This window comes from Girardinichthys multiradiatus, chromosome 22 (genome assembly GCF_021462225.1).
Source record: "Girardinichthys multiradiatus isolate DD_20200921_A chromosome 22, DD_fGirMul_XY1, whole genome shotgun sequence".
Taxonomy (NCBI): domain Eukaryota; kingdom Metazoa; phylum Chordata; class Actinopteri; order Cyprinodontiformes; family Goodeidae; genus Girardinichthys; species Girardinichthys multiradiatus.
Genome location: NC_061814.1, coordinates 15,222,261 through 15,245,603, shown reverse-complemented (window position 1 = coordinate 15,245,603; position 23,343 = coordinate 15,222,261). Strand labels below are relative to the sequence as shown.

The 23,343-nt window shown below is 38.7% G+C and overlaps 1 protein-coding gene and 1 long non-coding RNA gene across 2 annotated transcripts in view; both read left to right on the top strand.

The window, feature by feature from the left end:
* Positions 1–23,343, top strand: part of LOC124859379 (inactive phospholipase D5-like) — a 77,095-nt gene that overhangs the window by 12,661 nt on the left and 41,091 nt on the right. The gene's annotated exons all lie outside the window — the stretch shown is intronic.
* Positions 8,843–10,857, top strand: LOC124859380. The gene is made up of 3 exons (XR_007036078.1): positions 8,843–9,395; positions 9,478–9,750; positions 9,841–10,857. It is a non-coding gene; the product is annotated as an uncharacterized LOC124859380 (long non-coding RNA).

Here is a 23,343-nt window from a genome sequence, read left to right as displayed (position 1 = left end):
GCACCTAGTTAATCTGTCTCCTTGCTTCACCTGGTTCACACTCCATATATACACCTTCGTTCTGTTTATTCCTTGCAGAAACATTTTTCAAATCATGCTCAAGTCTTGCTTTCAGATCATGCTCATGTCTTGTTGTTCGGATCGTGCCATGACTGTCTTGCCTGCCTGTTTATTGTTTTGTTCCTGCCTCTTCTTGTGAGAGTTTTTGTTGATTAAAGTTTCTTCACTTACCGTCATGCTGCCTGCTCGTCTGCATTCTGGGGTCCTCCATTCCTCAAGTCCTAACACCTTTATGACTTTTGTGCTGGGATGTCAGAGGACAGAGGTGACAACAGCAGAGTATTGTGTTTTATGAGTGGTGAACATATGTGCAAATTAATTCAATCAAAACCTACATCAGTAATACAAACAGGCTCTTATCATTACTAAGTTTGGAAGACAATTATTATTCTCATCACCACTAATTTTAGCCTCTACATTAGCATCCTTCCTTGCTTGTGGAGTAATAATCTGACTCAAACATACAAGGTTGAAACCTGGCAGCTGAAACGCCGCTTCTTTCTGAGTTTTAAACCTGGGGAAAAAGTCCTTTTCATTGGATGGGACAACATGGTGTTTAGTAATGCCTACAACTCACATTGAAGCACTTGTTGAGTCAGCCCTTGTTGGCCCAGCTGTTGACTATGTCATTTCTTGGTTAAGGTTAGCAGGAATAGACTTTTTTTTTTTTTTTTTTTAAAGCAAACTTGTTTTCAACGTTATAATACTGCCATGTAAATTCATATTTTATATCTTAGTTTTTTTATGAAAAATTATAGTTTTAGGCAATGTAAAGGAAATACATATCTGGTCATTTATTTTAACTGCATTATTTTTCTGGAGAGTTTTAAATTCAGTCCTTTAGTCCTGTGCAACTTGCCTTTAAAGAAGACCTGATCTTCTTATCATGCGTGTTAGAAGTGCTCCATCAAAGAGCTGACAAAGTGACAGCATCAAACACGCCCACACATATAAACTACTCACAGCGGTGAACATGTACAAGTGCTGTTCTTGTTCAGCGACACCTCTTAAATGATGATAATTAATCTCTTGTAACTCAAAACACAGAAATGACAACTAGAAAAAATCCTGTTGCTCCACTAAAGCTCTGCAGTGGGTAAGGTTGGATGGGTTCAAATAAAATGTGTTTTTTTAGCTACACTGCAGTTAATATGCAACAACTTCAGTAGAGTAGCTTATCCGTTGGTCACCAAGGTGGTACTTTATTAATGAAAACACAATTTACTTTGAATAAATGCATCAGTTTAAAGAGGTTTCGAACTTCACAATATGATTGCAGATTGTAATGTACGATACACAGGTCAGGTTGTTTCCCTGAATGATGTGTTTCAACGTGAATCCCTCCGAGGTCCAGATGAATTAAACCAGAAGATACAGGAAGCTGATCTCTCATTGTGATTCAATCCAGGCTTTCTACTGTTCGCTGCCTTTCTTTGTATCCTGGTCCTTTAGCCAAAGCCCTGTGGCTTGTCAGGATATTAAGCCCAAGCAGTTCAGCTGGCTGAACTTTGATGAAACACTATTAGCTCTGAAAGTGTGTGCGCTTTACTGGATATGTGTGAGTGTGTACAGATACTCAGTAAACCATCCTCTGTCTGTGCGCATCAGCTGAGCCAGTGTAATTGAACATCCTGCTGATTCCACCACTAACCTACACACACACACACACACCCACACACACACACACACGCACACACACACAAAACATGTGCAGAAGCAGTGCAGCACTGCTGATTCTGACATGACCAGTGGCAACGTGATACATTTGCAATATAAAAGATAAGCAGGGAGTAGCAGGGGCAGGAAATGCCACCGGATGGATGCCTGGAAATGTGCAATAAATGCTGCTTGCGGCAAAGGTTAGAACACTATATGGCACAAAAACATGTCACTTCACCAACTTTAGTTTATTGTAACCATGATAATATACATAATATAATTGGAATCATCACTTATCTTAAATAAATATAAGAAATATCAAATAGGGAGTGAAATTAATTCAAATTAATTTAACTAGATTAAGGGCTAAAAATAGTGCTTAGATATAATAAGCCTCTAATCTAATACAAGTGATCTTTGATTCATGATGCATATTAACATTTTCTATAATTATCTGTTATTGTGCAAATAGGTATTTCCCAATCTGATCTCAGGTACTGAATCAAGTTCTCGATCACAGATCAACAGTCTAACGCAATGACTCCAAGATGGCATCATCAGCTAATCCAGAAGGTCACAGAAAACCCAGAACAAAATCGAAAGCACTGCAGGTCTCATTAGACTATGTTAATGTCGGAGTTCATGTTTTAACAGTAAGAAAAAAACTGGGCAAAAACGGCTAGAATAGAGGAGTTCCAAGGCGAAAACAAACTAAAAACCAAAAAGAACACCCAAACCCATCTCACGTTTATCAAAACATCTTGATGATCCTCAAGATTTTTGGGAAAATATTCTGTAAACTGAAAAGACAGAAATTTACATTCCTCCTGATACATCTGGTGAAAATCTAACAAACTATTTCGAGAAAGGAACATTGTACCAACATTCAAACATGGTGATGATGTGAAAGTCTTGGCCTGCTTTGCCTTTTCAGGATCCGAATGACTTGCTGTACTTGTTGGAACAATGACTTTTGCTCTCTGCCAGAAAGTCCTGAAGAAGAACCTCCGACCATCAGTCAGTGATCTTAAGCCTCAGTATACTTCGGCTATGCAGCAGGACAATGATCCAAACTCCACCCCTGAATACCAAAAAAAACAAACAACACAAAGGTTTTGAGTGGCCTAGTCAAAGTCTGATTGAGGTCTTAGGAAGGACTAAGGTGCAGTGACATGACCTTATTACAGCCTGTTTATGCAAAAAAAAAAAATCCTCCAGTTTTGCTGAATCCAAACGATTCTGCAAAGAATATAGGACCAAACATCTTCCATGGTTATGTGAAAGATTCCCTGCTATCACAAATGCTTGATGGCAGTTGTTGCCACCACGGCTGACATGGCCACTTGTTAGATTTAGGGGCAATTCTTTTTAACACTGGGCCAGTTTGGTTTGGATTTTTTTTCAATGATGAAATTATCATTAGAAAAATGCACTTTGTATTTACTCAGATTATCTTTATCTAAAATAAAAATTAGTTTTGGTATCTGACACCTTTTATTTAGTTTATGCTCTTTAGGTGGCTAAGAGAATTGCAGCTATAGATATATTTTAGATAAGACATGTCTAAATATTAGTGAAGTAAAATTACAACTAAATTCCTAAATGTAAAAATAACAATAATAATAGAACTAGCTTTTATTCCATCTCTACAACAAATAGGGGGGATTAAAATGGAATAATCTGAATAGAATAAGATGCATGAATGTAATTCACAAACCTGAGCACAATATTTGCTTATTCGTCAACACAACCAAACGGTCCCAACTGAATGGTCGAGGACGAATGCTCATGCAAAGCTGCATGAGGCTCTCGTGTCATTTTAATGTGACTGTAACTGACGTATTGATTTAGAGAGGAGAGATGGGATCAGACAAAGTAGAGGGACAAATTGCATCACAGAGCAGTTGTCACAACTGAAAATAGATAGCAGTGACAGTTTATTACTTATGAAACACAGTTTCATACGTTGAAACCTTTCTGCAGTGTCCACAGCATACTTAGTGTTGGGTTTTACAGAAATATAGAAAGATGGGAACATTTTGAACTCATTCTTTGTGATGCATTGTTCACATATAGGCGCTGTCCTTGGAGAACTGAGGTAAGATGCAAATTTGCAATAGTTAACATGCAAGAAGATCTAGTAAAAGACATTATAGCCATGGACTGATGGTAAAACTTTCATGGCAAAGGAAAGGTCAACCAGGAGTAGAAGGCTGCAAGAATAATTTAGCCATCCTGACTCAGTGCCTTATAAAATCTCATTTTACTGCAACTACAATTGAAATGTTTCCAGGTCTCTACCAGCTTTGCACGTATAGAGAATTCAATTTTGGGACTTTCTTTTCTGTAAAATAGACTGGATGGGGAGCCTCTGTGAACAGCAATATTCCATTCGTTTGACAGATTTATTATTGGATTTAGGTCAGGACTTTGACTGGGCCATTCAAACTAAATACGCTTTGATCTGAATCATGCTATTTACAGTGCTGTTGAAGCAATCATATGTTTTTAGTTAAAAACAGTGATGTCTCTCAGGCCACAAACATTAAATGTTTTATCATTAAAGACTCAAAACACCTCCTCCTCCAAAACACCCCAAAGTGGCTCAATAATATTTAGATCTGGTGACTGTGCAGGCCATTGGAGATGTTCAACTTCACTTTCATGTTCATCAAACCAATCTTTCACCAGTCTTGCTGTGTGTATTGGTGCATTGTCATCCTGATACACGGCACTGCCTTCAGGATACAATGTTTGAACCATTGGATGCACATGGTCCTCAAGAATGATTCGGTAGTCCTTGGCAGTGACGCGCCCATCTAGCACAAGTATTGGGCCAAGGGAATGCCATGATATGGCAGCCCAAACCATCACTGATCCACCCCCATGCTTCACTCTGGGCATGCAACAGTCTGGGTGGTATGCTTCTTTGGGGCTTCTCCACACCGTAACTCTCCCAGATGTGGGGAACAGTAAAGATGGACTCATCAGAGAACAATACGTGTTTCACATTGTTCACAGCCCAAGATTTGCGATCCGGGTTAGCACCCAAACGTCCCTTTCAGACAGCTTCCTCTTGCATCCACAGTTAATCCTGTTGGATGTGGTTCGTCCTTCTTGGTGGTATGCTGACATTACCCTGGATACCGTGGCTCTTGATACATCACAAAGACTTGCTGTCTTGGTCACAGATGCGCCAGCAAGACGTGCACCAACAATTTGTCCTCTTTTGAACTCTGGTATGTTACCCATAATGTTGTGTGCATTTCAATATTTTGAACAAAACTGTGCTCTTACCCTCCTAATTGAACCTTCACACTCTGCTCTTACTGGTGCAATGTGCAATCAATGAAGACTGGCTCCCAGGCTGGTCCCATTTAGTCATGAAACCTCCCACACTAAAATGACAGGTGTTTCAGTTTCATTGTCCAACCTCTGTATATCATGCACACATACACTGGTAGTCTGGTGGTTAAAGCAGCATGCTTGCGTTCTGAGAAGGCTGCAAGTTCCTAGTTTGATCCCATAGACTGCCACTCTCGGTCCCTAAGCAAGACTGTTATATCCTCCCTGCACTGGTTACTTATACTTTAGATTTTAATTCAAGTAATATTTTCCAAGTCTAATATTGAATATGATGTTTTTGTTTGTTGAACACAAGATGAATAGGAGCTTTAAGTAGACCATCACTGATTTTAACAACCAAATACCACATCCATGTGTTACCATTCATCAATCCTGATGGGATGAGACATACAAGTATCCACTTGATCACTGAATCAATCAGCGCTGCTCCCCCCCGGACAAAAAGAAGCATCAATCATTCCCTGCTGTCATGAATTGCAGCCTCTCGTACATCAATTACTCTCACGCTGAAACTGTGTTCCAACCCTGGAAAGGATCTGAATCCAGGGACCTGAAGAGGAAGTCATAAATTCAGATTTGTGTTGCAATAAATTCGAGACTGCACAAATTACTTTCACATTGGCTGCACAGCTCGTTTGTCTCAGTTCAGCCTATGCAGACACGAGATGACGAAATAAACTGAATGGTGGATGGTTTCCACAGATCCTTCGAACAATCCAATGTGCTAACTTTCACCCTCAAGCAGGAGCTGGGTAGTAGATCTCAGTATGAAGGGTGCAGATAGAGATAGAGACGACAGCACATTTCCCAGCAGGGATGGGATTGATGGAGTTTTTTTAAACTCAGTGTAGGTATGAGGGTGCACTCTTTCAGAGTAAATCTAGTTAGGATTGGAGCTGTTGGGACTGTTTAGCTCAGACTCTCCATCTTACCTCCTGCCTTTGCATGGCCATCCATCCTGTGATGGATGGCCATGCTGTTTGTGTCTCTCATTTATGCAGCAATCCATTTAATCACAATCCCATTTATAGATGTCATCTGTACAAGAGTTTTAGGAATAAGGTGGGTTCAGGTCAAAAGAGAGTGTTTCTTCCAGAAATTGAATCAGAACACCTAAAACAAATGTAATAAATTACATTGCCAAACCACATAAAATGGGTCATTTGTTTTAGCGTTGACTGAAACAGCAGGTATTTCTTCAATATTCTAGGGTTGCAACACTAATGCTGCTGTGATTTGGAATCATTTCTGCATGGAACCTGAATTCTGGAGACAATTATTATCAGATCTTCCATTTATCAACAGTCTGAGGCTCTGAAAAGATACAGGGAGCCATTACTGGACTCTTTTATTGTCTAGACTCACACCTTTAGTAAAACTAGGAAATTTTAATGTAAATTCCTTTCTGCTTAGTGCATATCTGACATCCAAACATCCATCTAGTCATCCATCTCCGATAAGCACACAGTCCTGTTCAATTCAATTCAATTCAAAAATACTTTATTAATCCCAAAGGGAAATTAAATGTTGTTGTAGCTCATTATGACGGTTTCCTCAAAGAGCAGGGTCTTAAGGGGAGCTATTCATGTTCATCTTCTTAATACAGCAGAGCTTTTGAGCTTCTTTATCCACATTCCTATTAAAATACCGACTAAATTAACTAAAAAGCCCTCCTTGCATGAAACAGTGCAAAGTCCAGTGGTTTTGAATGTTATGTTTCAAGTATACAGTTTGGCATTCAAGCGAGCAGTATTATTGAGAACTTTTGTCAGGAAATACTACTGTGTACCCATGTTTACACATGTTCTCATATTTTAATTTCATGTAGGTAACAGATTTTTGTTTTACTCTCTTAAGGTTGTTTATTTAAATGTGCTGTTTGTAGATTGACCAAAAATGGTTTTCTACTCACACTTTTATTAACATATGTCTTTTGAAAAGAGTGGAGCTGCACCAGTCAGATCTTTACTCTCGGGTTTCTATTTATGGATTTCTATGAGGTCTGGCCTTTCAGTTACAGCAGTACTGACTAGTAAAGAAAAAAAAGTCATCCAGCTTCCATGACAGAAAATGAAATTAAGGTTTTGTTGGGTTTTTTTTAACCAAAGCCCTTCACCTTGATAATTTTGTTCGAAACTCACCACAAAAAGAGCACCAGTGGATATGCTGTCTGTTGGTCGTTCACAAATGTAAAAAAGTGAGTTAGACGTTTCTCATAAAAATGGAATAATATTCAGTAGCTGACCATGCCAAACATCGTGGCAATCAAGGTTTCCCTGGCTAACTACTTGGTGGACTACATGGGGAGGAAGGAAACAATAAGGATGCAACAGAGGGCAACTGATATCTTGGGAGTACTTGCCGAAGGAAGTGACTGGTAAATGTACTCCGGGTGAGCCTAAACAGAACACCATTCACACAAAACAACAAGAACAATCTTTAATAACTGAAATGAAGACAAATGTTAGCAAAGTAAAGAAACAGAAGCCACAAAACATAACAAAAGCAACGCCTGCTTCTGTGGAACTCTTTCCTACCAGTCCCTGCTTCAGATATTATTCTGCAGCTCTAGACAGCTGGAGAGAAAAGGCTCATGCCTATAGGAATAATTGAAACTCAGTAATGATTGAAAGACATGACGTGGGTCAGCCTTGTTTAGTTTGTAAGAGAAGCTTTATCATTCAAATTGTTGTTTATAGCAAAGTGTGGTATTTCAGTCATTGCCTCAGAGCATGAAGGTTGTGGGTGTCAATATAGATGGTCTCACTCTACTTCTTTGACTTGTTTGATTTCTCTTGTATATAAACATGGTAGGGTAATTTTTTATTGCACAAGGGTATCTAACTGGATGGATGGATGGGTGGATGGATGGATGGATGGATGGATGGATGGACGGACGGATGGATTAGAATAAGTCAGTGCTTTTGAAAAAATATTAAAGTCTTTGTTGAGTTTATTTTTTGTTTAAGTGATAAATAAAAAAAAGAATACATTTGGATTACAGATCACGTTGTTAACCAACTAAGTTGGTTCCTTTGTGTGTTTTTAATCGCTCATATGGGATCTGTTATCATAGATCATTTGCAACCACTTGCAGGACAGATACTCAACTTTTCATTTCACTGCAAAACTTATATATTACAAGTCAAACTCAAACCTGCTGGCATGTGAAACTGTGACTAATCAAATTAGAATATTTGTGAATTGTGACCTTGTTCTTGAAGCCTTGTAGCTGAAGTGTTAAAGTAATATATCTTCTGTGTTGTCTCCTTGCTCTGCCTTGAAGATTAATAATGTTTCTGTTCTATTTCTTTGATGATGCAAGGCAATATGGATTCAAACTCAAACCAGCTTACTTTTATGTTGCATTAGATTTTAAATATGTGCCTGTGTCATACAGGGACATAAAAGAAAGAGAAGAGGCAAGCCATTTTTATTCCACTACATATTTATTAGATGTAAAATGAAAAGTCTTCATTATTATGTAATAAACCTCAATTGAAATCAAGGTAAGTACAAATTTTACCATTCCTTGTTTTCTCATGCATTAAAGCTTCCATTATAAAGGCATGTTTGGCTTTTGACTGAGTTTGTCTCATTCTGTTTTCTCTTCCAGAACTCAAATATAATAAATAGGAATAGCAGTGAAATAGATGTTTCTGCATTCCTTCTCTGAGTAGTTATTAATTAATTATATATCATGTGAGATCATGCCATGTGTCATTTATTAGCAATTAGTGCAGTTTGTGTAGTTAGATTGTTGGGGTCTAAAGTGTGGCCCGCAGGAACATTCTTTTACCAAAACATAATTAGGTAAACTTTTTACAGTTTGGTGGAAAAAATAATAAGAGTTTAATTGGATTATTTTAATAATTTATTGTTTTTACTTATTTTAACAGCAACCGATATTTTGTCCTGAGTTTCTGGACAGCCTTCACTAATCCATCCATCCTTTTTTTCTATAACCGCTGCTTCCATACAGGGTCGCGGGGGAGCTGGTGCCTATCTCCAGCAGTCTACGGGTGAGATGCAGGGTACATCCTGGACAGGTCGCCAATCCATCACAGGGCTAACAACAATGCATACTCCCATTCACACCTAAGGGCAATTTAGAGAGGCCAATCAACCTAACATGTTTTTGAGATGTGGGAAGCTGGAGTACCCAGAGAGAACCCACGCATGCACGGGGTGAACATGCAAACTCCGCACAGAAAGACCCGGGCCGGGAGTCGATCCCAGGACCTTCTTGCTGCAAGACAACAGTGCTACTAACTGTGTCACTGTGCAGCCCTTCCTAATCCATTACAAGGGTAATTGAATTTCAGGAAGCTGCTTTAATATTCTAACACTTCACCTAAAACATGTACCATTTTATCACTGATCTCTCTGTAGGACTACTGTTACAAAAAGACCATCTTAGTTTACTGAGGATCCTTGCACAGGGAGCTTGTGTCAGGATCTCTCTCTGTCGGGATAAGTTGAGAAATCACGCTGACCCATAGAAGCAGAAGCTGGAGCTGAGACGTAGAAAAGACGGAGCAGAAGCTGAAGAGTCATACTGACCTTCAGCAAAAGCAGGAGCTGAAGCATCTGGCTGACCTTCAGCGGAAGGAGCAGCTGAAGTGTCAAGCTGGACATCAGCAGGGGCTGAAGCACTCTTAAAACGTGAGGCAGATGGTTTTAGGTAGCCAAAAAAGACCCTTACTGCTGCCTCAAAGGCTCTTTTCAACACCTTTATTTTCTCCATCACGTCAGTCAAGGGTTCTTCAGGTTCCCCTGCCGGCCTCCAAGGATCCTGATTTGAGACCGAAACTTCCAGACCAAGTTTACAGAGGGTCCTCTACGCACCGTGGTTGGCCACCAGACGACCTGCTCCTTTGTCGCCGGCCTCCAAACCATATGCTCCTTCGCCACAGCCTCCAGACCCTCGTCACTGTCGCAGACCTCCTGGACTCCTACTCAGTCGTCGCTGCCCTCCTAGAGGTCCCTGTCATCGCTACCGGCATCAGCTGCCAAGATCTCTACACCTCTGGTCTCATGAACTCTGTGCTTCCTCGGGACAACCTCCAACCCATCCACCTGAAGTCTGTTTCTGCTCGGGACGACCCCGAAAGCCATCCACCTGAAGTCTGTTCCTGCTGTGTCTCTTCGGGACGACTTTACGACCGTCTTCCTGAACAATGGCCCCCTCCGCCTGCCCTGGTCAGGTTGTTTTAAGTTCTTGATTCTTTTATTTTGTTGGCTCTGAAGAGCGTCTTGGATCCGCCCTTAAAGGGGAGATAATGTCAGGATCTGTCTTTGTTAGGTTTTGGTGTTTAGCTGGTTTCTCTGTAATTCTCTGTCTGTGTTTTTTAAGTTACTGTTCATATTGGATTAGGCTCATGATTTATTCTTGTGTTTAGACTACTTTCTGGATTCCTGTGTTGAGTTGGTTTATACTTTCCTTATAGATCTAGTTCCCCCTTGTTAATGTTCTTTAGTTAGTCTCATTGTTTATTTACTCCAGTTCATTTCGATGTTTTTCTGTAACCTCCCTGTACTCCCTGCTCATTTGTGTTAATTAGTCTCTCTCCCTCAGTATTCCTTAGGCTCCCTTCTGTCCCTGCTGATTCTGTCCCTGATTAGCCTTCTCAGTTCATTGGTACTCCACTTCCCCCAATATTTACACTTTCTGGTTTGTATTGTTTCCCACTGATTCCTCCTAATGTCTACCCTGAAACTGTTCACAACCCTGTTTGCTATCCTGGATTCCACCGCGCCCATGTTCAGTGTCTTGCCACTTTGAAGTTCTTTGTTTATTATTATTATTAGAATAAATCTTCAACTTACTGTTGTGATTATTCATCTGAGAATATTATTTAATATTTAATATTAATATTTTAATATTTTACCAAATATTTTTTCGGTCTGTTAAGGGTTGTCCTGTGAATACCAGCCCAGTAAGGCGATGGTATTAGGACAAAATAGAAAGGTGTGACACAAGCTCTGACATTATTGAACAGCAAAACTTTGCACACACATGGAATGAATTCACATAATTTCTTAAAATACAGGTCCTTCTCAAAATATTAGCATATTGTGATAAAGTTCATTATTTTCCATAATGTCATGATGAAAATTTAACATTCATATATTTTAGATTCATTGCACACTAACTGAAATATTTCAGGTCTTTTATTGTCTTAATACGGATGATTTTGGCATACAGCTCATGAAAACCCAAAATTCCTATCTCACAAAATTAGCATATTTCATCCGACCAATAAAAGAAAAGTGTTTTTAATACAAAAAACGTCAACCTTCAAATAATCATGTACAGTTATGTACTCAATACTTGGTCGGGAATCCTTTGGCAGAAATGACTGCTTCAATGCGGCGTGGCATGTAGGCAATCAGCCTGTGGCACTGCTGAGGTCTTATGGAGGTCCAGGATGCTTCGATAGCAGCCTTTAGCTCATCCAGAGTGTTGGGTCTTGAGTCTCTCAACGTTCTCTTCACAATATCCCACAGATTCTCTATGGGGTTCAGGTCAGGAGAGTTGGCAGGCCAATTGAGCACAGTGATACCATGGTCAGTAAACCATTTACCAGTGGTTTTGGCACTGTGAGCAGGTGCCAGGTCGTGCTGAAAAATGAAATCTTCATCTCCATAAAGCTTTTCAGCAGATGGAAGCATGAAGTGCTCCAAAATCTCCTGAAAACTAGCTGCATTGACCCTGCCCTTGATAAAACCATCGCCGTTACACTTTATACATTAAAGAAACCTGAAAGACTGTGACTGAAACTGAGCATAGCATGCAGACATTTGTAAGTAACAACACACATAAACAACTACAAGACATGTAACTTCAGCGCTTGAGTATCTCGTTACTGAAAAGCGCTATACAAATAAACTTACCTTACCTTACCTTCAGTCAGTCAGGCATTTTCTACCGCTTATTCCATAGTGGGTCAAGGGGGAGCTGGTGCCTATCTTCAGAACTCTGTGGGTGAGAGGCGGGGTACACCCTGGACAGGTCGCCAGTCCATTGCAGACATGTAACTTCACTCCATGTTAAAAATAAACTGAGCCAGGGAGCATCCTCCAGCAACCGTTGTTGTGTCTTTGCAATGCAGTAAATGACAGACCTTTGTTTTAAATGTTGATCAGCTGAACATGAATTCTCAATTTTATTATATTTTTTCCTTTATTTCTTATGTAAAGTAGGTGTTCTGTACGTTCTTATGTAAATCTTGGCCTGTTGTAGGGCCATGGTCCACCATTTGGGCAAGAGGGAGTAAACTGATCAAAAAGCAAAATTGCATTTTTAGCCTTATTAAGTATTCCACGGTGGAGTTACTTTTAAATGTACCACCAGCACCCTCATCAGAGACATTGTATCTAGCTAATGGAATAGTAATACTTTCTGATAAAAGATGGAGTGATTTGATTTTCAGGAAAGGAGTTTGTGAGAATAGAGATGTTTCAGATAGCAATCTGGTATTGCACGTTCTCATTGGCTTCATTTCCCACATCTATGTTTTGTTTAGTTTATGGATAGCAGCTAGTCTGAGTCTACAAAAGTAAAAACTTTGAATTTACACACATTCTGTTAGTTTAATATACATTAATGTAAAGTATTACATTATTTGTTGGCCTAAAGTGCAGAAACTGTATCAGAGTTATTTAGTAGCTTTAACTCCCTGTTCCTTTTCTTCTTTAGTTAATCTAAGCTAATGGGCTTTTCCTCCTGCCTTATTGCACAGACATAAGAGTGCTATTGATTTTCTTGTCTGACTTTTGACAGCAAAATAAATGCCCACATGTCAAGCTGCTCAAGTAAAATGAATAAAAATTGACAAGGTGGTAACACAGTTTTGATGACAGACTTGTCTTTCAGGAAGAAAAATGGTTTATGTGATGTTTTTTTTTTTATTCCTTATTATAAAACAGCTTAAGTAAATTGTCGTCATCTCTCCTATGTACACACAATCACTTGGCAGGTGGATTATTTCCAGCCGCTTGAAGCTTGTGTTTTACCTTTTGTTGTTGTTTGGTTCACGGGTAAAGAGATAATTGTGAGGCTATGGTTTTTGTTTTAAGACTCTTATAAACTGCAGTGTGCAATCAGGGATCTAAATACAGGCAAAGCTAAAATAAAGTATTTTAAAACTGATAATCAAGGATGCTGCACTCTATCTAATAACATAAATTTGAAATTGTTTTGCATGATATGAGAAGTTAATCTGAGGTAAAACAGTGGAGACAAAGACACAAGAAGATGGATCCTTGTAGTTGTGTTAGAGCTGTTTATTTACTCCTTCACTCAGTGTATTGTGCTTTCTGCTGTATATGTAGGAATTAGGGGTTACCATAATTGTTCATCTGAAGAACGTTTTACAGTTAAGGGTCACAAAAGCAGGCTAAAAGCTGGGAATAAACAGTAAAGAATACTTACATGAGTATAAGAAGACAGACAACAAAAATCCAAAGGATCATTGAAATTACCATCATCTTCTGTAAAACACAGACGTCTGTAAATACTGTCACTTTTTATTGCACTATAACCACTTACACATGCACTGAAATAATCTAAAACTAAGTCACAAGCTTTAATCTTCAGAAACTAAGAATATTGTTCTTTAAAAGCTAACAATTTCAACCCAGAAAGCAGAGAGTCGTATTATCAATGTTAATGTCAGCATTAAGATGCTCCTTGGGCTTAGGCTGCTGTGAATTATAGTCCATTTTCAATTGTGTAAGGTAATATGCTCTTACTATTACTGTAATATGTGACGGTTAAAATTTTGTATGTCACATATATTTGATACAGTTTATAGAGTTACTTGCAAAAGTATACCAGTTTAACGTTTTTATATTGTGCTGTGTTACAAGCAGGAACTGTCATTTCTTGAAATTTAAATTACGCACTAGGTAGTGTAGTATTGTGCAGGAGAGACAAAATAATATAGAATTTTCAAAATTTCTTACAAATAGAAAACTGATAAATTTGTTATGTCTTCCTGCTGAGTCAGGTAATTAGTTATAAGCCCAAATAGATGTTCAGCTGTCGCTCTGCTTGTTGTTTATTGTGTCTAACCCCAAATTTCTGATTCCTCTGAAATTCACATTAGTTCGGTGCATGCGCTGTATTTTCTGTACAACAAGAAACCTCTCACAGTTTGAGTGTGATTGATCTAAACCAAGCCATTGGAGCTTGTCAGGGCCGTTCTCCTGCTGGAAGGTGAGGCTCCCATTCTCAAGTCTCAGGGCATGTAACAAGTTTTCTTCCAAGACTGTTTTACCCTCAATCCATCTTTCCTCCTACCCATGGGCTTTCCCCAGCCAAAAAAAAGCATCTCCACAGCCTGATGCTGCCACCACCATGTTTCACCGTAGGGACCATGCTTTGAAGGTACAGTAAATCCAGTATAAGTCTTCCACCCCATGAAGAGTTTTGTATGCAGGGCAAACGGTTTAAAGCAGGCGTGATGAATAACGAACATGAATCATGGGAGAGAGGCACAAAGCAAACCATCTGAAACAAATAAAGGGAAAGATCAAAACAACACAGGATGAACCCCAAAATACTGGCACCAACAAAACAAAATGTCTAATAAAAACAGAATAAAATGATAAAAAAGCAAAACTACCACAATCTCCACTATTAGAACTAACAAGACACTCTTCTTAACACAGATGATAGATCCTAGTTCCTGGGGGCTCTGGATAAATGTATGTTATTGTGTTTATGTTGCAGAACAAAGCTCAAATTATGTTTGATATGCAGTTGAGACCAATATAACTATAGGAGATACCTAATACATTTCTAAATAAATTTTTTGTATAATGTAAATAATTCAGAGTAGATGTGTTTTTAAAACGTTGTCGCTGTATTGCGTTTAACATGTGAGCATTTCCATACATGCACAAGACTCGACAGAGCAGTTAAACAGACTGATAGCGGAAAAATCTTCAAAGACACGCAGCTCTGGGCTTTCGGCCATTACAAACCAAGTACCAGGAATCTGCTCATCCACTTCTTTCTTTGATTTAACCAGCGGTGTCAAGCTAAGGTGATTATTTCTCATTCAGATTTACCAGAAATGGAAAAAGGGCCATCTGCCAAATAACTCTTGAGTTCAGTGTTTCAACTTTAACTTGATTTACTTTGTAGTCTGGAAGATATTTTCTACACCTCCATGGGGCTTTATGTTGAGCCTTTTGCTCTGTTTCTAAGAAATCTCATTAGCTGCACAGTAAGAAATCCTCATAAAACCAGGCTTCTTCCTCTGTGACTCTTATTACTATGAAGTGATCTACTTATAAAAAAATGTTTAATTGTATTCAGAAAGGACAGAGCTGTCTAACTGTATCTGCAGCTGGCTGCAGCCCTGAAGACAGGAGCCAAACATTTTGTGCCAATTTTCTCCAGACTAAACAGGAGCTTATCGCAGACAAGCTGTAATGGCATAGAGGAAGCAGAAAACATAACAGATGAATTGTTTTTCACTTCGATCTCATTTTCAACAATAATTTAAAGAAAGTGGCTTTCTGAGACAAATTAAAACATACTTGATTAGTTTGTTTTGGTTTATATAGGTGCTGAAGCAGAACACATTTTTGCTGCTTATCTGTATAGCCAAATTTATTAGTAGCTCCACATCTGAATGAAACCATTTTTGTCAGCAGACTTGAAGTTTTACACATATGAACATCAGTCAGGTTACAGTAATCAGCTCTCTCAATCTGCTTTTACGGGTTGTTGATAAAGACATTTCTCCTGCAGTTAGATAACTATTTTTCCTCACTCAGTCATTGTGCAGAACATGAACCAGACGACCATGCATTTGCCATCAAAAATTGTATTTCATCAGTAAAATATTTTATTGGGAAACTGTTGCTGAATGTTGTGGAAGCAAAGATTGTTTTCTTTCTTTATGATTACACAATGTCTCCTCCACTCTCCGTGAGCTTTAGTATCTGATTCTCTAAAAATATACATCAGGTTGGAGCATTAAGGACTCACCAAATATATAACTGATATGCAGTACATAAATGCAGGACACCTGTATTCCTGTATCCTATATCCCACCAAATATTCAATATTCCAAGAAGCTTTCTCTGAATGTAAAACTCCACAGTGATATTTTGCTGATTTCGATTCAATTTATTGTGCAGCTCTATTTCCGATGTCATTTAACTGAATAGCTAATATCATAACATTAAACAAGACAGTGTTATTATAGGAACTTCATCAGACTAGTCTGAAAAATTTTGATAATTACACAAAAAATGAAATAAGTGCAATAATATGAAGTGCATAATGTTAACAGTAGTTCAGCACGTTAACCACTTGAAACAGAAAGCTGTGTAGCAGTTTGTTGATTCTTTTTCTTTTGCAGTCCTTATTGTGTAATTATAACAGCAGGGCCTGAGGATTTCCTGCGAATGTTCAGAGTTCTGTTCCTGCAGCAGCTTTTAAACAGAGTAGAAACGCTCCAGTAATTTTCGTAGCTCCCCTCACTATTCTCTGCAGGGCTCTACTATCTGCCATATTGCACCTGGAGGCAGATTGGAGATGGAGTTGAGTATGTTGACATATTCAGGTGCATTATGTCAACACATTCTCAACTTAAGCTATGTCAAATCTTGTAAGGAGGCTACTTTTATAATGAGGGTTTTAATACAAACGACTTTTTGTCTTATCCATGACAAATATTTATGGAAGTAGAGGTATACTAAAATACTCAGACATGGTTTGCATGATTGACCTACTGCTTTTAAATGTTCCTTTAATATCTTTCTCTTCAGCTTTGGTGAATTTGCAGGGGACTATTTTAACTTTTACCTTACCTTGCCTTGATCAAAGACTACAAATATTAAACTAGAAAATTTCGGAAGAAATTTAGACGGGGCCTGCCTCTTGGTGCGTGCTTCTGGGACCACAAAGTTTCTCTGGCCGTTATTTAAAAATCATTATGTATGCAATAATCACCTTCAAAAATTACTAGTAACTCTGGAAGACTGAGGCTTTTATTTTGAAATTTTCAGTAAGCCTTATTTTAAAAGGCCAACACTGGGTGAGCTCCAACATAGTGTGAAGCCCAGTCGTGAAAAGATCTATTGTTTAAAATGCAAAGGCTTTTATTTTGTAGAGCATGTTTTGTCTTATTTTGAAAGTCCAGCATGGTTGTCCCTTCAGGTCTGGGTTAGTTCCATTAGTTATACAGAACCTGTTTGCTATTTCAAAATCATTTTCTATGCTCTTTTCAGCTCTCAAAATCCATAGTAACTATGGGGGGTTGAGGCTTTTATTTTTAAAGTTTCAGTAACCCATATTTCAAAGGAGCAGCATAGTCCCATTTCCAACACTGGGTGAACTCCAACAGTAGTGTAATGCCGAGTTCTGCAATGATCTATTGTTTAAAGTGTAAAGGCTTTTATTTTGTAGAGCATGTTTTGTCTTATTCTGAAAACCTAGTATGGGTGTCCTTTCAGGTCTGGGTTAGTTGCATTGGTTAAATAGAACCCGCTTGCTATTTCAAAATCCTTTTCTATGCTCTTGTGAGCTCACAAACTCCATAGTAACTATGGGGGGTTGAGGCTTTTATTTTGAAAGTTTCAGTAACCCATATTTCAAAAGAGCAGCATAGTCCCATTTCCAACACTGGGTGAACTCCAACAGTAGTGTAATGCCCAGTTCTGCAATGATCTATTGTTTAAAGTGTAAAGGCTTTTATTTTGTAGAGCATGTTTTGTCTTATTCTGAAAACCTAGTATGGGTGTCCTTTCAGGTCTGGTTCACTTCCATTAGTTACATAGAACCTGCTTGCTCTTCTAAAACCATTGTGTATGTCATTATCAGGTTTCAAAAATAATTAGTAAGTATGGAAGGTTGAGGCTTTTATTTTGAAAGTTTCAGTAAGCCTGTTTCAAAGGACCAGCATAGTCCCATTCCCATCACTGGGGGAGCTCCAACAGTAGTGTGAAGCCCACTCCTGCAATCATCTATTGTTTAAAGGCTTTTATTTTGTAGAGCAGGTTTTGTCTTATTTTGAAAATCAAGCATGGTTGTCCTTTCAGGTCTGGGTTATTTCTATTAGTTATATAGAACATGCTTGCTATTCTAAAACCATTGTGTATGTTATTATAAGCTTTAAATAATCATTAGTAAGCATGGAGGGTTGATGAAAGAAATTGACCTTTAGGGTCAATCACTGTTGTCTGGGTGTTGGAACAGCAGTACATGCTGTTTAAGTTCCCCACACAACATGGCCGCCATGTAGTTGCCTCCTATGAAGCTGGTCAAAGGGGGTCAGGTCAGGTTTAAGCCATAGAAATGAATGAAAATCAATGAAAGTCAATGCAAAGTCCTCAGAAAGACAGTAATCCATGCATGTGTGTGTGGGTGTGTCTGTGTGTGGGTGTGTGGGTGTGTGTCCCAGTGTGAGACACAGAGATGCAGAAAGAAAGACAGAATCACATCCAGACATATACAGTAGGAGATACACAGAGCTATAAATAGAACAGTGAGGAATGAATCAGCCAATCAGCAAAGAGCGTCAGTGTAACTTGACACCTGCTGTTTCTCACTCACGCAGCACCTCTCTCTCTGTCTCCCCTGGTCTAGGCTTTATAACATGGAGGCGCATGCTCCCGAACAACTGGCCATAACTCTGAAACCGTAGGGGCGATCGATGTCATTCTTGGACCGTTTTTATCAGAACGGACAGGGGAACATTAATATTCATCCTTTATTAGTGAAAATATAATAATAAAGACACAACACTGGGTGAAAAGTAAGGGAAAATGGAGAAAAAGGCAAAAATGCCTGAACATGCTCCCGAACAAAGTCTAATATCTCGGAATCCGTACATGGTATTTGAAATTTTTTTAAACTGTGGGCGACAGCTGTCCCTCGTCCCCAATCATGGATATTTTCATAGCTCTATGTCATTCACAGTATAAAATATGATTTTTGAAAGAAATGGTGTCACTCATGGATTACAGGTCAAGCTCTCATTGAAAATACATGGGAGAAGGCCTACAGAAATCTACTGACTCTTGGCGATCGAGGGTGTTTTGACAGAAATCTATGAGACTTAGAACAATTTTGCAATTATTGTGTGAAAGCAGAGGCCCGGCACTACAATCTGACCGAAAATTGTGGCTGTAGAGCGAAATTTGTGGCCGTGAGTGCCAGTTGAAACTCATTTTTCCTGAACAAAATCCCCTCTTTTTACACTCTAGTAACTGCCATCTCCACTGTTAAGAGTGTGATTTTCTCTCAAACTTTGTGTCGCTTGGAGTCTAATTTTAGAGAAAGCGTAGCAGTTATCAACAAACCGTTTTCACTTCTGAAGAGCCGACGGATTTTCCTACAAACTGAAAGTCAAACTGTGTTTCTAGGTGAAAGTATGGCGATACAGCAGAGCCTCAAAAACAGTGAATTTTGAGGATTTCTTCGCCCCTGACTCCATTCATTCCTATGGGGATTTTGGGCTCGGTTTTTCGTTAATTACGTCGCCATAGTAACTCGAAACGCCAATAAAAGTAATAGCACACCTCACGGAACCGAGCCGGTCGTTTTGATGTATATATTGTGGGGGTGCACGCAGCGGTTCGGGCCGCATTAACGGAGACGGAAGAAAAATAAATAAATAAAGAGACCAGTTTAGAGGTGCATAGTAATAGGTGCCTGCCATGCATTGCATGGAGGCAGTGCATTGCATTGCTTCGCAATGCAATGCACTGCTCTCCTATGCATTGCTATGGCAGGCCCCAATAATATATGAACGTGTTTAAGCAGATATCATAAATAATATGTGGGAATAAGATGAGCAGCCACTTTACAACAAAATATCAAACCAATCAACACTTTTCTGAGGATTTCTGACCAACTTCCAACAAAATCTCACAGAGTTTGTCAGCTTTTAGTGAATAATTCAGGTTTAACATTGTGACAGTGTCAAATCTGTTTGATAAATGTGTAAGTCTCAACAAGTTGTACTTTCCTGTGATGTAGAAGATCAAACAGCACTTTGGAGGGGAGCAGTATCTTGACACCGAACTCGCAGAATTACTAAGAAACCCCAAAGGACTCCTCGGTGTGCAATGTCTCCCTACCAACCTGTGACCAGTCACCACTGGTAGCAAACTTTGAATGACTGACAATAGTCCCTGCGCCTTCAATGACTGCTCTGGATTTACAGGTGATTGATAGGTTTGCTGGATATAATGGGGATGGTAGTTCACTTGTAGTACTAACTACAAATAATTTGTAATACTAGTTACTGTAGTACCTACTATTATCAACGGATATTATTATTTGACAAAACTGGAAAATTATAACATGACTAAACCAATGTTGTTGTGAACATTCAAACAGCAGTTTTCTTTAGTTCCTAGAATCTTCTATAGGGGTTTAGTATTTAATCACCTACAGACTGTTTTTTGTTGTGTGATAAACAATGTGACTCTGCTAATAAATATTAAATGAGTGCCCTAAAATGACACAAAAAGACAGAAAAAGAGATGGCACACAAACAAAAACACTTGTCTTGATTATTTCAAGACAAAATCCTGCTGAATTGGTAGAAGAGAGTAGTCAAGCTTTTTAGTTTCTGAGAAAACAAACTGCAATCCTTGCCTTTTTCCCGAGGGATTAAGACTCAAGGACAACCTGCCTCCTCAGCACTTTCTTGGAGAACATGCCAGTGTGCTGTCAGATATTACTCCCTTACTGTCGGTCATTCTGCACCCCTGACTTATTAAAAGCTACTGTACATAAACCAACAAACTGACAAGCTGGAGCTGATTTTCAAAGTTAGTCCTGGACTCATGTTGAAGTCCATGAGATTAGTTCGGCAAAACAGCAGAATGAAGATACTAATATCTAGAGTCAGCAAACTATAATTCTAGGTCATTATGATCTTTAGCTATTCAATCAGCCACAATAGTAGTCAAACTACAGTTTTGGCTGCCCAAACACCAACATGACTTGTCTGGGCAAGCAAACTTCTGACATTTCTTTGTGAATAAACCACTTTTTTTTTAATCTCCTTTTCCACGTGGAAAAGGAATCCTATTTAATATGGGTGTGTTTTATCCAAGCCAGACAGTGTATTGCCTTTTTGAACATCTCCATGATTGTAAAGATTTACTTTCAGTTCTGGTTGAGATGCCCCTTCATCAGTTTGTACACCCATTTTGTACCACTGTATTGCCATTTCATCCCCACTTCTATTTTGTATCCAATCACAAATCATGTTCTTCCCACGTACCTATTGCTCATCGATTCACCTCTCTTACTGGTTAAGTATTTTGCTGGATGATGAATATAAGTAATCATAAAAATGCTCAAATCCGATGTTTAATTTATTCTAATTAAATATAATTTGCTGATGATTTTATATATTTTAGCCAATTTCGATTGCTTCTGATTTTGTTCCTAGTTTTTGCCAGTTGACCAGTGTAAAATGAAACACTGAGGGAAATCTCCCACAGGGGTGAGCTCTGTGTAACAATCCTCACGTAGGCTTTTCCTATCTATTCAGTGCTTTAAATACAACCAACGTTGCTCTTCACCATCACCAACATGTTATGTGCATCAGATTAGTCAAATATCTACATATTTCTCACATCAGATGGACATTGGAAGATCACGCAGTGCCTCTGCTCAGTCCGTACAGCAGACTCTTACTGCTGCTCTTTGCTTTTTACTGTGCAACTCCTTCCCGCAGTGGATCAGGGGCATAATATTGGAGGGTCAGCTTTAACCCCCCTAATTCTGGGCTTTTCAGTTCACAAGGTGTGAAGAACACAGAATGAAAGTATGATCAGAAAGGGGCCTGAGTTACTATTTCTCAAGTGTGACACATTGAGGGTTAGAACGGCAAATACAACATCTTTGACAGATAATTAACAGTGTAAATATTAAACGTTTTGCAAAATTTACCTTTTTTAACTATGCAATAAATTACCAAGAAATAGGCCTTCTTTTACACCCGGCCAGCATGTTTAGAGTATAGTTTCAGGAACATGTTTGAGTACTAACTAAATTACTTAATAAAGGAGATTTCAGTAGCTGAATATATTTTATTTAACAGAATTATATGATCATTTTATCAGTAATGTTTAAGATGCTTGACTTTGTGTTTGAAAGTGCATGGTTATTCCACCTCCTGTGCATTAACATCATTCAGCACAGTCCATGCAGCAGAAAAGGCACTTTCTTCACTTTCCCCAGGCTTTGTACAAACCTTCAAAGATCAACGCAACAACTGCAGGTCTAAATGCTTTTTAATAAATTAGACCAGAATATTTTCTTTGTAGTTGGGCCATTATACTGTTGTTTGTGTTGATTGAATTTGCTGTGTCATTTCATAATTGAGGAGCAACCCACAAGCAGACAATTGGGACAGCAATGCATTTCTCATTCTATCCTGTGGAGAAACTTCTTCTGCGTCTCTGTAGGCAGTCTTTAGGAATATTTTAAATGAGCCTCAAAATCCACAGGGTTTATCTACAGCTTGCATTGCTGTCACAAATTATCTCTCTGCACAATTTCAACTTTAATCTGCTGACATAGCTCAGAACAAAAAGACATAAAGTGTTTTGTTTCAGAAGCTCAGTAAAACTGAGTTTTCCACTTACACTTTGGTGAGTGGAATTATCCTGTTCTTTGACAGAGAGCACAGAGAAGATAAATATACGCTTGGCTAAGAGTTGGAGGGAGAACAGGACACACTGTTTAATACTGCTGGCAATGATGTGAGCGTGTAAACATCCACCTTCTCTGCTCTGGCCTTCTCCCCTGTTTGTGTGCACAGAGGATGACAGGCAGGGAGATATAAACAATTTTAGTGTGTGTGTTTGTTTTCGTGTGAGTGGGTGAGAGGAAAAGTAGCATAGTGAATTTCACCTTGCTGAGCCCTTTTTTAATGGACCATAGGGAGATTCTTTAAAAATAGCCAAAACCAATTTGACTAAATCATTTTATTCATGACCACTTCTTTGCAAGTCATTCAAGATTTTCTGTGCTGAATGTATTTTTTGAAGCAGGCTACATAAATGAGACAAACAAATCCTCATGAGATCAATAGAAACAAATCCTCTTTTATTTGAATTAAGATCATTACAATTATTGCTTAAGAAGTAATATTGAGTAACTACACCAGTGTATGTGTAGGCACTGATTCTTACATTGTGTTTGCACAAACAAATTATTTGTGATTTATGTGGCGAACCGTGTGCCCAGGTTTGTGATAAACCACA